The sequence below is a fragment of the Ixodes scapularis genome, unplaced genomic scaffold, assembly GCF_016920785.2.
Source record: "Ixodes scapularis isolate PalLabHiFi unplaced genomic scaffold, ASM1692078v2 PGA_scaffold0__279_contigs__length_252992795, whole genome shotgun sequence".
NCBI classification, from domain to species: domain Eukaryota; kingdom Metazoa; phylum Arthropoda; class Arachnida; order Ixodida; family Ixodidae; genus Ixodes; species Ixodes scapularis.
This window is the reverse complement of record NW_024609835.1, coordinates 121,773,615-121,787,505: the sequence shown is the minus strand read 5'-3', so window position 1 is coordinate 121,787,505 and position 13,891 is coordinate 121,773,615.

The window sequence follows — 13,891 nt, the reverse complement described above, 5'->3', positions numbered from 1 at the left end:
GCTTATGTAACCAGGATCCATACAAAACATTCTCTTTCTGACATGGACCGCTGACTTAAGCGGTGGAAACGCGTTCCCACGGCTTCTAGCGGATCCAAGCTGATTCGCTAGAAGAACCACTGGCTCTGCATTTCACCGACTATAACGTAGTAATAATGAAGTAGAAACGCAACCCGGAACTCAGCACTACCCATGAGCAATAAAAAGAATGAGCACCACTAGCACTACTTATGAACAGTTAAATCAGTATCATCAGCACCACCAGAGCCTCGCCCCAATCAACATCATTCACCACGTGGAAATGCAGCCTCTTTTTTCAACAGACGAAGAAACAGTATTGTGGAAGGTTGGAACACAATATTAGTAGCTACCAGGGCTTTATTATCACTGGCTGCTGATGCCGCCGCGTAAGCACGTCACGGAACATGGTCAACTTCAATCTGCTACAACTACGCAGAAACTAAAAAACACAGGCAAACAAATTCTCTACGAAATTGCTTACAGTATATGAAAGCAACATCCATGCAAAAATATGAAATCTAAACTCTAGAAATTTCTGCTTTACCTTCGATGTCCAGGCTTCTCGGATCATTTATTACTTCCAGAAGCTATCACTGGGCACCATAAACGTAACAGTTCTTTTTACCTTAAGCCTTGGATCTCATACAAACTTGTTTGCAAAATATTTTTTTTTTGGTATCCCTGTCAATTTAGAATATAGATTTGTTTTGCCGTATTTACTGGAGCGATTGGTGAATTGTTTAATAACAAAGCCTGCGCGTCCACTTTCTCGCGCATCCCAGGCAGCACAAAACGTCGAGAAAAAGTCCCGGACGTCCACGACGTCCCGCATGACTTCGATCACGTTTTTTCGATGTTGAGGTGACGTCCTTATATAACGTTCCCTTAGAGTCCAATGAGTGACGTTGGGACGACGTTGTATTTCAACTCAAACGTCGTCAACGTTCCTACGACGTCGATGCACGACGTTCTCATAACGTCCAACGCTCACGTTTCTTTGACGTTGAACTGAAGTTCATAAATGACGTCCCATTATCGTCCTGTCCGTGACGTGCTGGCGACGTCACGTTTCAACTTTAACGTCGTCATCGTCGCCACGACGTCAAAACAAGACGTTTCAGCAACGTCGAACACTCACGTGTCTTCGAAATTAAAATAAAGTCCAGGGTGACGTTACATTATTGCCCCGTCTGTGACGTTTCAGCGACGTCGCGTTCACACCTAAATGCCGTAAACGTCATACAAGACGTGCTGGCAACGTCGACCACTCACGTTTTGTTCGACGTTTTTAGACTTTCCAGCTCAATCTCCAGCCGCAGAATCACTGTGATCAAGGTGACAGTGCTCAAGAGCCGCAAACAAAACTTAATTTTTGAGAGGTTGAGAAGTTTAATTATTTAAACAATAATTGGCGTATTTCAAAATGCTATTAATTGCACATCGATGACGCTAGGGAGGACATATACAAAACTCAATGTACACGGAAGAAAAAGATAATATGAAAGCATGTTGGGAATATCATTCCTTTTAGATGTGCTAGCTTGTTATAAATTTGGTCAGTTTAAAATATTGTTACAGGTTTAATTTGCGAAGCCCATGGCGTCTAGAACGGATCGAATTGTGCCATTCTTGCATTTTGCTCGCGCGTTGTCGTCTTCCATGGTTCCCGGGCCCTGGCACGCGCCTCAGGGGCGCCGCTACACTATCCCCTCTCCAGGTGATTTCAGGCCAGTATCCTTTCCTAGGAGCATCCATACTGCTCCGCGACCACCCGAGATTGTCTTAAGGTTCGCCAATTTCTCTTCGTATTTTCTAACCCATGCCCACCTGCGCACAACCAAAAAATTCGCATCAACATCACAGTTCATCCATAACACCAACTTCCAGCGCCTTAGCGCTTTCGGTAGATCGGGGCGCAAAGTCTTGTCACGTGACTGTCAGTACAGATCTGGCTTTCGTTGCCACTGGTGACTTACTCAAACGAAAATCGCATGTCAGCACACACTATATCAGAGCACAACTTTACTGCACACTTGCGCATTTTTGGAGTTGACCCCCCACCCCCCCCCCCCCCCCCCCCCAAAAAAAAAAAATGCCCGGCAATGACGAAATCTGGTAGATATTGGCAACGGTTTGTGGAAATTGACATTCATGATGCCAACCCCTGAATGGCCCAGATGATGGTCCAAAAAGCGTTCAAGCCCAGTCCGCACTTACGTGCCGAAAAAAAAAAAAAAACACAAAAAAAAGAGAAAAAAAACAAAAAAAAAAACAGCCGGCACGGCGCGACAGAGAGGGGGAAAGGTAGGCAGAGGAGATGCCAGTGGTATCTCCACAGAACCCCATGCGATGCGTCGGGAAACTCGGCAAGAAGAGGGCGAGAGAGAAAAGTGGGGGAAGATAGCGACGACGAACAATTGTCAAGCCTAAGTTCCGGGTGCACGTATTTTCTCAGTCGTTCCCAAAATATTTCACTGAATGTCAGTGTTGCCAGATTGGGCTGTATATAGCCAAATTGGGCTACATTTTTTTCTAGTTGGCGTCAAAATTTCGTGGTTGGCTATGTGGCTATTTTGGGCTATATCTAAGAATGCGGTGAACTTTTGTCGAACCTCAGGTTCGACGGCGAACTTTGAGGTTCGGCTTGTTAATTTTCGAACTTTTAATCAGTTTCGAAAAAAACGTGTTTTTTCTTTTGGCTAGTCGAGAGGAGAGAGAGGAAGGAGAAAGGCTTCAAACCTCGGTGTTTTCACAATGCGCAGTGAAGCAATGCTTGCAGAGTTCAAGCGGTCTCCCTGCAGCGCAGTGAAGCAAACCAAACAGATTACACTTTTACCACAGGCCCGGTAGCGCTCCTTCAAGCCGGACGCAGATGGTTCCGCCCGGGCGTAGACTGAACTCTCCGAATGCTGCTTTGGTGCCCATTGTGATAATCCTTGGGCACCCAGGTTTGTAAAAATGAGAGGTCCGCAGTTTCACCGCTAAACAATTGATTACCTTCCAGTCGCTGCCCACCCCAAGAAAGGACAACACAATCAGAAATGGCATGAACATGAATGGGCGACACTAATATTCTTTACAAAGAAAAAGAGACTGGTGGGATATTGGTAAGGACCTGAGATATTGGGGTTCTGGTTTGAAACATCCAGTGTTCTGACTGTTCTCCTTCTGTATTTCGTTCTTTTACTGTATGATCATATCTCCCGGACTTCACAATAAAGCTGTCTTTATGTGTTTTGTACTTCTGAAAATCTACGAAGGAAGTGCCAGTTTTGTAGGGATTTTCATCAATCCGAGGCTTTTTCTGAAAAATTTACAAGTAACATAATATGCACAAAAGGTGGTGCATCTGAGGGTTGAAACAGAAATTGCAACGTGTATGTACGAGTGTGAGAAATTGTCAATATAAGGCTTTAAAAGTCATTGTTTTTAGTCTTGGCTATTTTGGGCTATATTTTTTTTACGGCTTTGGGTATATTTGGGCTATACCTCCCAGTCGTTTGGCGGTTTTTTGTGAGACCATCTGGCAACACTGCCAGTGAATGTTCTGTTCTTCGACTGGCCCAGAGAGAACAGCTCTGGGACCCGGTCCAGCTTTTTCCGAAAGCCAGTCACTAGCACCGGCCGTCACGTCTACGGGTCTACGAGGCAGGCTGCTATGTCGCCGTGATTTTTTTTTCTCGAGTCTGCATACAGTATAAGTGCTGCGATTGGATGAGTTGTTCAAGTCGCCCCCATGAAGAAGTCGGTGATCGCCAAAAACGCCGTCGTATTCAGTCACGGCTCGAGGACCTTTTTCAAGGCCATAACGCTTCACACGTTGAATCGTACTACTGTTCGGATCAAGGTGCCTGTGAGGATATGAATGACGCCCCCCAGAAAACAAGTGGCAGTGCACATAACGGCGCGTCAATTTTTTCAGACGCCTCCGACGATCCCAATGAAGAACGCCCAGCGGACGGGATCCCCCTTCTGAAACCATTCCCGTGCACGCAGCGAGAGTACCAGCTACGCGCAATGGGACGGCTAAAGCACGCACGTCAGCGCATTAATCAGAACCAGAACGAGGTAAGCGGTGGAACATTCCGCCCCGCGTGACATCGTCTCTTGTTTATTTATTTACGGGAATTTGTTTGTTCTTTTATATCTTTGAGGCTGGCACATCCAGGGACGTCTTTTGGAGGCGCTCCGTATTGCATCTCGTGTCTGAACATGCTCAAATAAACAGTTCGTACCAAACCTGTGTTTTAGTTACTTCCTTCGTACTTGCATGATAGCAACTTCCCTTTGCAATAATACTAAAAAAAATCCCACGACGGCTAGGGAACGTAATTTGGAAAGGTTTCTCGACGTTCTGTGAACGTCGTTGGTAGTCCGGATGTCGTAAACACACGTATCGTAAACGTCGAGGGAGGACGCAACGGCCCACTGAGACGTGCATGTGAAGTGCAACAAACGTCATTTGGAACGTCCCCTCGACCTTCTGTGGACATTTAAAGGTTTCATTGACGTCGAAGGAAGGTAACGTCCGGACCTTCGACGTTTTACGACGTCACGTTACAGACGTCTTCGACGTTCCTTCGACGTTTTCTTCACGTTTATGTGCTGCTTGGGATCACTCTGATTACCAATCAGGGATAACAGCCTCAGGTGAAAATTTGGCCTTCGCTGATAGAAATCGTGATTTTCATCCAATGCAATATCAGGAAACGCTTCGCACTTTAATGTCTCAAAGTTTGCTTTCGTTTACACACATACGTTTTTATAACGCAGAAAGGAAATGTTATTTTTAACTTTATTTTTTATTTTGAAACATGAAGTGTTTATTTAGTGCAATATATAATTTTTGTAATTGTAATGCTCCATAAGTTAGACATATAACGTTTTGTATGAATTGCATAACTCTAGCTCAAGAAAATAAATGTTAGATCTTGAAAGTGAGGTCCACTAAAATAAAAATGGAAAGAAAGGCTGCCAAAGATAACCCTATTTTCTAGACATAAGTTTAAGGCTCTCAAAAATAAGCATATTGCCTTGATCGGTGGGGTTGCACCCAGTCTTGTACGGAACGGCGTTTCAAGGAACGTCGTTCCTGGAACGCGTTCCTTTTAGAAGCAACGAAGGAACGCCGCCGTTCCATTTTTCATCGGTGGAACTGGAACGGGAACGCGTTAGATTTTTACTGGAACGGAAAATGGAACGGCGTTCCTTTTTTTCGACCAGTGGTGTATTTTTTTTTTTATTTCTAAGAAGGAAAACTGAAATTCTAAAAGTATAAAAACAATATCTCTACGAAGAGTAGGATCTTGCTAATTTTTTGGTTACTTATCTTAGGGTTCATTTTGTGGGGTCTTCGCTTGGCAACAGTCGTGTGCAGGAGAGCTAGTGGACATCGACTTTTCAGTGCCCGAGACTGCGGTAAAAAAAAAAAAAAAGCAAAACGTTTAGACGAAGAAAACTACACAGAAAGAGGGAAGTTTCAAACTCAGTTACTTTCTTTGCTTACATGAATCCCACTCAGAAATCTAAGGCCGACTACAGCCATCACTGAATTTCAGGAAAGAGATCTACAGTTACAACAAAAGAACAGGTTACGAGACATCGAACACACTCCTGTATCCCGAACACTGGCCATTTAAACGATACACAAAAATTAACCTTTATTCATCCTCCCCTTGTCCCCCACCTTTAAACTGAACAACGGATCCCACCATTACAAAGCAGGACTTGTAGTTTTCAAGACTGATTTTCCAAAAGCCCTACCCTCTTCTTCACTTGCTCGTCTACCGGACAGCAACACCGAGATGAAACTGTTGTTAAAGGGAAACTTAAACAGTTCTGTATTTAAGGAAAATACCGAAATTGTCTTCATTTGGCCTCCAGGATCACAAATATCGAAATTATTTTTCAAGTTGGTGCACGAAGGCTGCAGAAATTAACCTTCAAAATACCGCTGAAGCCCCTCTTTCCCGGAGCGTGACGTCATATTAGGAGTTTTCGGGATATCCACCCTTGCTCATCTTCTGCGACTGTCAAAGATATGCACGTGCACTCTTGCTATTTTCACAAAAGGTCAAAAAGAGACGTGACGACTTGTGTCAATGCAGGGGAATCTGCGATCTTGCATGCTTGCAATTGCACGCGCTGCCCACACCAGCGGCACGCGCTTGGTGACACAAAGATTCTATTAGGACGCCACGACTAGTCAGATGTTTTTTGTGTTTTCTTGCGTTTTGTTTTACACTCGGGGAAGAAAAGGAGCGTAATATTCAGATTCACGGGATAAAAAGACAGCAGAATTCACCTCTAACTTGTTTTCTTCAAGAAGCGTTTCAATTTCTCTTTAAGTTCGAACAAGGGACTTTTTTAGGTTGCTGTAAAACGCTCGTGCAATATGGCTTAACAGTAAATTTGGCTCGTCTGAATTGTCCACCACAAACATGAATACGGTTAAAAGCTGAGCATTTTAAACTTGAATATATAAAAAAATGAAACCCTGCTCTCGATTGTTTTCTTCTCCTGGTGCTCTTCCATTACGGCATTCAAATTATTATGTTCCCATTTGATGGGATAGATAAAAAAATATTCCTCGATCTAACTATAAATGGTAATCAGGAAAATGCAAATGTATCGTATATGTAACGATGCGTTCCGTTTTTAAACTGTAACGGGAACGAGTTCCTTTTTCACATATGGAACTTGTAACGGGGACGCGTTCCAAAAATCAGAAGGAACGAGGAACGAGCTTGCGTTCCTTTTTTTTTTTTTTTGAGGAGCGTGTACAACACTGGTTGCACCTTAAAGACGAAGCAGTGCATTCGCGAGCGACCAAGAAAAAGAAAAAAAAAAAAAAAAAAAGAGCACTACACCGGTCGTCCGCTCGCTCGTTCGCTCTTTTCTTTTTCTTTTCCGTCTTCTTGTTAACATCATGTTACAGACGGAAGTACTGTAAACCCCTTATGTATCCGAGCCCTTTATTTTCGCGAACTGTGAAGTTCGCGAAATAAAAGGGCGCAGGAAAAATTTCGGTTCCTAAGAGTTTCAATGTGGCCTTTAAATTTGCGAAATTTAGTGGCCGCGATTATGTCATCTGTGACCAATTCAAGAAGAAATAAGGGCCGCGAAGATAAGGGGTTTTACTGCATATCGGAGAAAAGAGGAGGCCACTTTTGTTCGTATGCAAGAGTAAAACCAACAACAATCATAGTGTTGTCAGTTTGATGAGCCCATCTGTTTATATTGAATGATATGAATTTTACTTTAGTTCATTAAACATTTTCGCCTGAACGTGGTGTGATGCCGTATTCAACACTAACAGTATTTTTCTTGAAATAGGCAGCATGGACGAGTGCTTTAGCACAACAGAGTTCATTTGCAGGTTTTACCGCAGTTTTCAGAAGGTTTCACAGAATCTGGGGAATGAGAATTCAGTGGTCGACCTCGGGCGTGGGCGAGATTTGCTCATTTTAAAAAAAGTTTGGCTAGAAATCAGAGATTTTCGACGAATGTACCCGCATGGTTCAAAGGGCCAGACAAGCCTTGTGAGCGCTTCCTTTTCTAACCCCTCAGTCCTGAACCCACTCACGCACCACATGTGTAGATGTTCCGATAGGCGGGAGCACTTATTTGGAAAATGGTGGATGGGAATAAGCACATTCTTGTTATCGTTATCACAATTCTGTATTATGGTCAAAGGTGGACTGCATATTTGCAATACTTTTTCTCACTTAAAAATATGTCATATCAAAATATGTAGTATAGCCAATGACAAAAAGAGAATGGCTGGGCGTCCTCCAGCACGCGCTTCTACTTTTCAGTTTGCTTTGAACGGACGTGCTCGCTCGAAGCTCATAAGACGCAGAAACGTCATCGAATGTAGCAGGCGGGCTGGTGGCGGAACAGTGGAGACTTCTTCCTGCCTTTCTCATTCTGTCAGTGAGCATGTACTTCTATACTGTAACTCGGCTTAACCTAGACAGAGCTGAGGAGAATAGGCTTGGCGAGTGCCCTTACTGCGTATGCATTTGTACAGTTGAGGCACTTTCTAAATCAAGTGTCTTGTGTATATTGCCTTCAAAAACACATCATTTGGGGGGTGTAAAACGAATTCTAAGGAATATTTTTGTTTGTATTGTCCTATTACGCATCGACTCCTTCGACTAAATGAGGAGTCAACCCAGCCTGTTGAAAAATATATCTGCCAGATAATTGTTTTGCATTTGGTTAATATATCAGTATTCAGTTAGGTATCCCAAGTCGTTAGTCGTTGAGACGCAGTCTCTCTGTGAGTCAGTCATTTTTAATATTTGTAAAACCTGCTTGTCAAATAACGGCACTGTCGAGGTCATATACTTAACTCGAACAATAGCTGGGCACAAGCTGGTCGCGCGGTTACAGGCAGCAAACATCCCGGTTTGAACGTCTGAGTACCTACCTCGCAATGTAGCTGAAGACTTGGCCAGGGCCCCACTCACAAATGTCTATACTTTGTATCTCTTTGAGCTGGACCACTCTTGACGCTACAAGCCTTTGCAGCAAAAACAGCATGACACGTGATTGTAAGCTCGACGTACCATGGCGTCCAACTACAAGGTCACATGGCTTGCTTTCTGCACTGAATTTGCAAGGATGGCTTGAAGCTTCTGCAGTGGTTAACTTTAAGCTGAGATAGTTTGGAATAATGCTTCCGGTTTTTAGTGTTGCCCAGCACAGTTAACAATTTGGTGATATACTGCTGCATTGAAAGGTCGGCGCATTCATGACAGTATCACCAAATGAATGCATGCTAGCTATTAAACTCTCCGTTCTGCAGAGAAATGAAATGCACTTAACTTCGAATTGCAGCGGCTTCTGAAACTTTATGGTTTGAAGCACCTTATGGCTGCAAGCTCTGACCGGATCTTGTTCTGGGGTCTGCGCAGGACTATTGCAGGGAGTCACTCCGAGAGCCTCACCAGAGTTTCCTACCCGTGGTCGTCCAAAAGTTTTCTGGTGTATGTATGCATCCTTTCTTTCTTTCTCTTAATGGTACTTGGGCGTTTTCTTTCCATTGTCGCCGATATGCCTCAAAATTGGTTAAGCACACGAATAGACGCTGTACAACTGTACCCTACATATTTTTGTCAAGATAACTTTTCTTTGCCAAAGTTACAGATTTTTTTTATGAAGGTTGGCATTCTTTTTATTTACAAATTTATTTGAGTCTCGATGGGCGAAACTAAAACGTTATGCTAGTGGCGAAGACAAGTTTACTGCTCAAACTTGTTCTAAACTGATTTTAAGAACTTGGGTTGTGAAAAATGAATGCCGTAAAATGTCCTTCCAGCACTTGCTCTGCAGCACGAAAAAAAAATTGTACATGGGACATACCCTGTTTTTTAGACTGCTTACTTATTCTGCAGGTCTGCCTGCCATAGATGTCGTGCTACCGGAGAGCAGACAAATTCGATTGTTGGTTTTGCCTTTTTTTTAGCAGTTGTCTTAATAGTTCTTGTAAATTTAGAGATTTTCCTAAAAAGCAAGCCGGGAAGAATTTTTAGTTTGATTAGGTAGCTGGAAATAATGATTGAGTACCCTTTAGTCAGCAAAATAGATACTGTGTACCACTGTTAGTACCAAGTCGAGATCGGCGCTTTTTTGACATTTTGCTTAGAACGTAGTAGCCACTTTTATTGGTTTGCCTCTTGGTGCGCCAACTAAAATCTTTCTATGCAGACACCTGCCCTCTGCTGGCACACTATACACTCGATCATGCACAGTGACTGTATGAACTGGAATTCTATCCCCACTCGACACTCGTTGAGTTTGAGGGTAGGGAAATCTTACCATTGCAGTAGTAGTGTTTTATAGTCTTTATAGTTGAATGTAAATATTCGAGAGAAATCTCTCAGGCAAAAGAGGGTTAAACGAACGCGTTTAATCATTTGCCTTAATTAGGTACCCATCATTTCAATGCCTACATGGCCATGTCCTCAGGGGAGACTATGGCTGTGGCAGTGAAGGAGCAGTTTTTTTTAGAAGTACAAGGACAAAGTATAAAAATAAAAGTATCTATGTGCTGATCACTCAAGAATATGGTAATTAATGTAATGTATCTCTGCCAAGTACTTGAGTGTGATTTGTTTTTATTTTCAGCTACCTGGGTGACTCAAGACCTGGAGATCCTAGTGGCCACAAGATTGGACTCAATCTTCTTCTGTGGTTTGGCCAGGACCATGGGGGAGGTAATCCCAGCAACAAGAGCATCGCAGCATCTCCCTGCCAGTGACTTTTGATTAGCGTCGCGACAGGGGAGTCCTCGTGCGACCTGGGGCTTATGTTGGACAAATGTTTCGTTTCTCCTAAAAGAAACTGAAGTGACGACATCGCATCTGATTGGTTGAGGCTCGATTGACGAAAGTTCCATATGAAAATGTGGGCGGAGACGGCGAACTGCCCCCACCGAAAGTGACAACACTTTGACGTATCGTTTCCTCGGTGTTTTGTCTGAAAAAGGAACGAGTCGCTCGATGGTCTCTTCGAGGTAGCGAAAAGGGAAACCGGCGTCTCGGAGGCAGAGCGTCAGTTTTCCTATTGTTGAACTTTTTTTTTTCTGCGGAAAGGTTCTACCGGCAGCACTGCGATGCCTTTGAACTACCGGAGGAGACCTTTCGGAGGCAGTACCGTCTCACCAAGAATGTGGTCTGTTGGTTGTGCGACGAACTGCGCGAGGAGCCAGAGTTGAGGAGGCTGCGAGGTTCGTGGACGGTGATGACTCTGGAACAGCAAGTGTTGTGCGCGCTTCGTTTTTACGCCAGTTTACACCACGAGGAGCTTTCAGGGCATGGTGGCGAGCGACGAGCACACAGCTAGGGATCAGGCTACAGTCAGCATCGTTGTGCGGGCTGAGTTTCTCACTATTGTGCAGTGTCTGGAGATCCGGAGCGGCTGGATCGACTTTCCCCAGACAACCGGCGAGAGGGACGACGTCCAACGGCTCGGCGGGTTACCCGGCGTCATCTGTTGCGTCGACAGGACGATGATCGCCATTGTCGTCCCGTCACAGAACGACCCCACCGTCACGAAGGCGGCGTATCGGTGCCGCAAAAACAATACTACGCTCTGAACGTGATGGTGGTAAGTACGATCACATATATATTACGTCTCACCTTAGCATGAACTAACTGAGAAGACTGTGCAAGCGTGAACGGATTGACTGGAGCACTCGCTGCACGAGCGCTCGTGCAGCCGCCGGGGCGTTATCCAAAGCAGCTAGCTCGCGCTTTTAGCTATAGGTCAATGCCCGTTCTGAACGGGTTAGAAAAAAGCGAAACGCTAATGCGGTGTGGATATGCTTTTTTATAAATGAGAGTTTTGGGTTGTTAGTACTCTTTCATCCTCCGCACAAGCGTTTGTTCGACGAAGGGAGGGAGGGTTTGTTAGCTAAAAAGCTTTCCATCTCTGTTTGTTTTCATGTCGTGCTAAGCTTTTAAGCATTAGTCCCTGTCCTTCATGATAAAGTGTAAACTCTCCTTTGAAGAAAAGAAAAACAAATTTGCGCAAACTATTACGTGGATCAAAGGTAGTGGCTATTTATCATATAATTTTAATCTTTGAAAACAGACAGCGCTCTGTCTGTGTCCTCCTTCATCCAGTCCGTCATTTTTTTGCGAAGTTTTAATATTTTAAGTTTGTAAACCACATACTTTATGGTGGTGTGTTGGTCAGCATGTAAATAGTCTTTGACAGGGCCCCATGACAATGAATGCAATCAACTATTTGTGGATTCAGTTGAATTAATGTGGACATATGTCTCACTATTGCAGGTGTGTGACGCCGCTGCCGGGTCATGAGCATCGACCCACGGTATCCTGGGTCGGTGCACGATTCCTTCGCGTGGCGCTGCTCGTGGCTCCAGAGCAACTTCGAGCAAGGCCGGCTGATAGACGACAGCAGGTTCCTGCTCGGTAAGCATATTCCGTTTGCTGGTTCTGTACATGATGGCTCTGCTCCACTTATAAGCTACAATATCACACATGCTGTTCCAAACAGGGATAACTGGCATGCGCTTTGGCCATACCTGTGACACGTCTCCTTCGAAACACTCCGACGCAGCTGTCAACTACAGGGGGGAAGGGTTGCAAACAGCAGCTTTACTTGCTTAGTTATCAACAATTTTAAAGGGATACTACAACGAAATTTCGGTGCTTTCGTGTTCAAAAAAGCAATAGCACATCGGAAACATCAATATTTTGTTAAGAAGACACAAAAAGGCATTAAAAAAGTAGGCGTTTAGCAAAGAGCACCTTCTGGATGTCGCCGAAGCCGTTTGTAATGCCCGTCTAGTAACCTTGACAGGTTGTGACGATAACTGTTTCGCCTAGAACTATACATGCTTTGAGCCTGACGTCATCTCGACATATCTACGGCCAGCAGAAGAGAAAAGGGGAGGGAGGAACTCCACACTCAACGGGACTCTCTTTTGTGAGTCCCAAGAATACAGAAGATTAACCCGTCACTCAAAATTCACACAAAAGCAGCTTTGGGGTTAGTTACGGTGGCCCGATCGCTGGCGTGCTTCGACCGCTTTGGTTGCTGGAACAGCTAGGGCATCCTGACGACGTCTGCCTCGCCGCAGCTTTGCTCATCCCGAGACAAACTACATCACAATTTCACCGGATGTGACGTGCTCTCTGCTGGCTGCCCTCCGAGCGCTTGCCAGTGTGAGCTCCTTTTAAGGGAAAGTACAGACATCAGGCTCAAAATACAAATGTGCGATTGTCATTTACGGGTATTATGGATCACATTCAGCGTATTTCGGAACACGACGGGTGTATTTAAAATTTCGTTGAAGTATTCTTTTAAAGAGAACAGCATTAATATCATACATTTCCATCTCTGAGTGTGCAGGTGACACCGGCTATGCCTTGGAGCTTTAGCTCATCACCCCTGTCCCTGTATTCCACGCGACCTCCACCGCTTACGGCCGGTTTAGTAAGGCACATTCTTCGATGAGGTCCGTTGTGGAGCGCTGCATTTGGCTGTTGAAAAGCAGATTCTGGTGACTGCAAAGGCCCCGGACTCTGTATTATCATCCAACAGCAGCCACCATCATTATATCGGCGTGTGCAGTGCTCCACAATTTCTGCCTTTCATCGAAGGAGCCACAGCCGGAGCCAAACTCTGACCTTGACGAGCCAGGGTTGCAGTCTGGGCCGAGCTCGACGCTTCTGAGTTGAGCTCGGAGGGGTCAGCGGCAGATAACGAGAGGCTGGCTCCTGCACACCCTCGGGTCAGCCTCTCCGACAGGGGGAGGGCTCTGAGGCAGCGCCTTGTTGCCCAGTTCCGAACCCGCCACAGCCGTGCCTCCCCAGAGCACCGCGCAAGCCACTGTGGCAGTCCCGCCCACAAGGGACACCACCAGCGCCAACGAGTTCGTCGCCACAACGGAGGTCCCGCCCATCAGGGACACCGTCTTCGACAGGGAGACCATCATCGTCCTCGCCACGGTGGCACTCCCGCACACCAGAGACGCCACCGGCGACTGCGAACCCCTCGTCGTCCTTACCTCGACTAACGCCCTCGCCACCAAAGAAGCCCTTCCCGTGGCAGTATGTACTTCACTTGTTGCTCCACAGTCATGGCCGTCCATGAGCTCAACAGTGTCAACTCCAACGCCTTGCGCAGTTCGTCGCACAACCACGGTGCTACTTTTACGGACATGTAGTACTGCCTCCGAAAAGCTATCGGTGCATCACAGTGATGTTGATAGAGCCTTTTTTTAAATTTGTAAGCAAGGTGCATAAAATGCGTGGGACAATACCAGAAGGTTTTGTAGGGTTATGTAGCTACCAACGGGGCATCTGTCTTGCCCTTGCAGGAAACTGAGAAC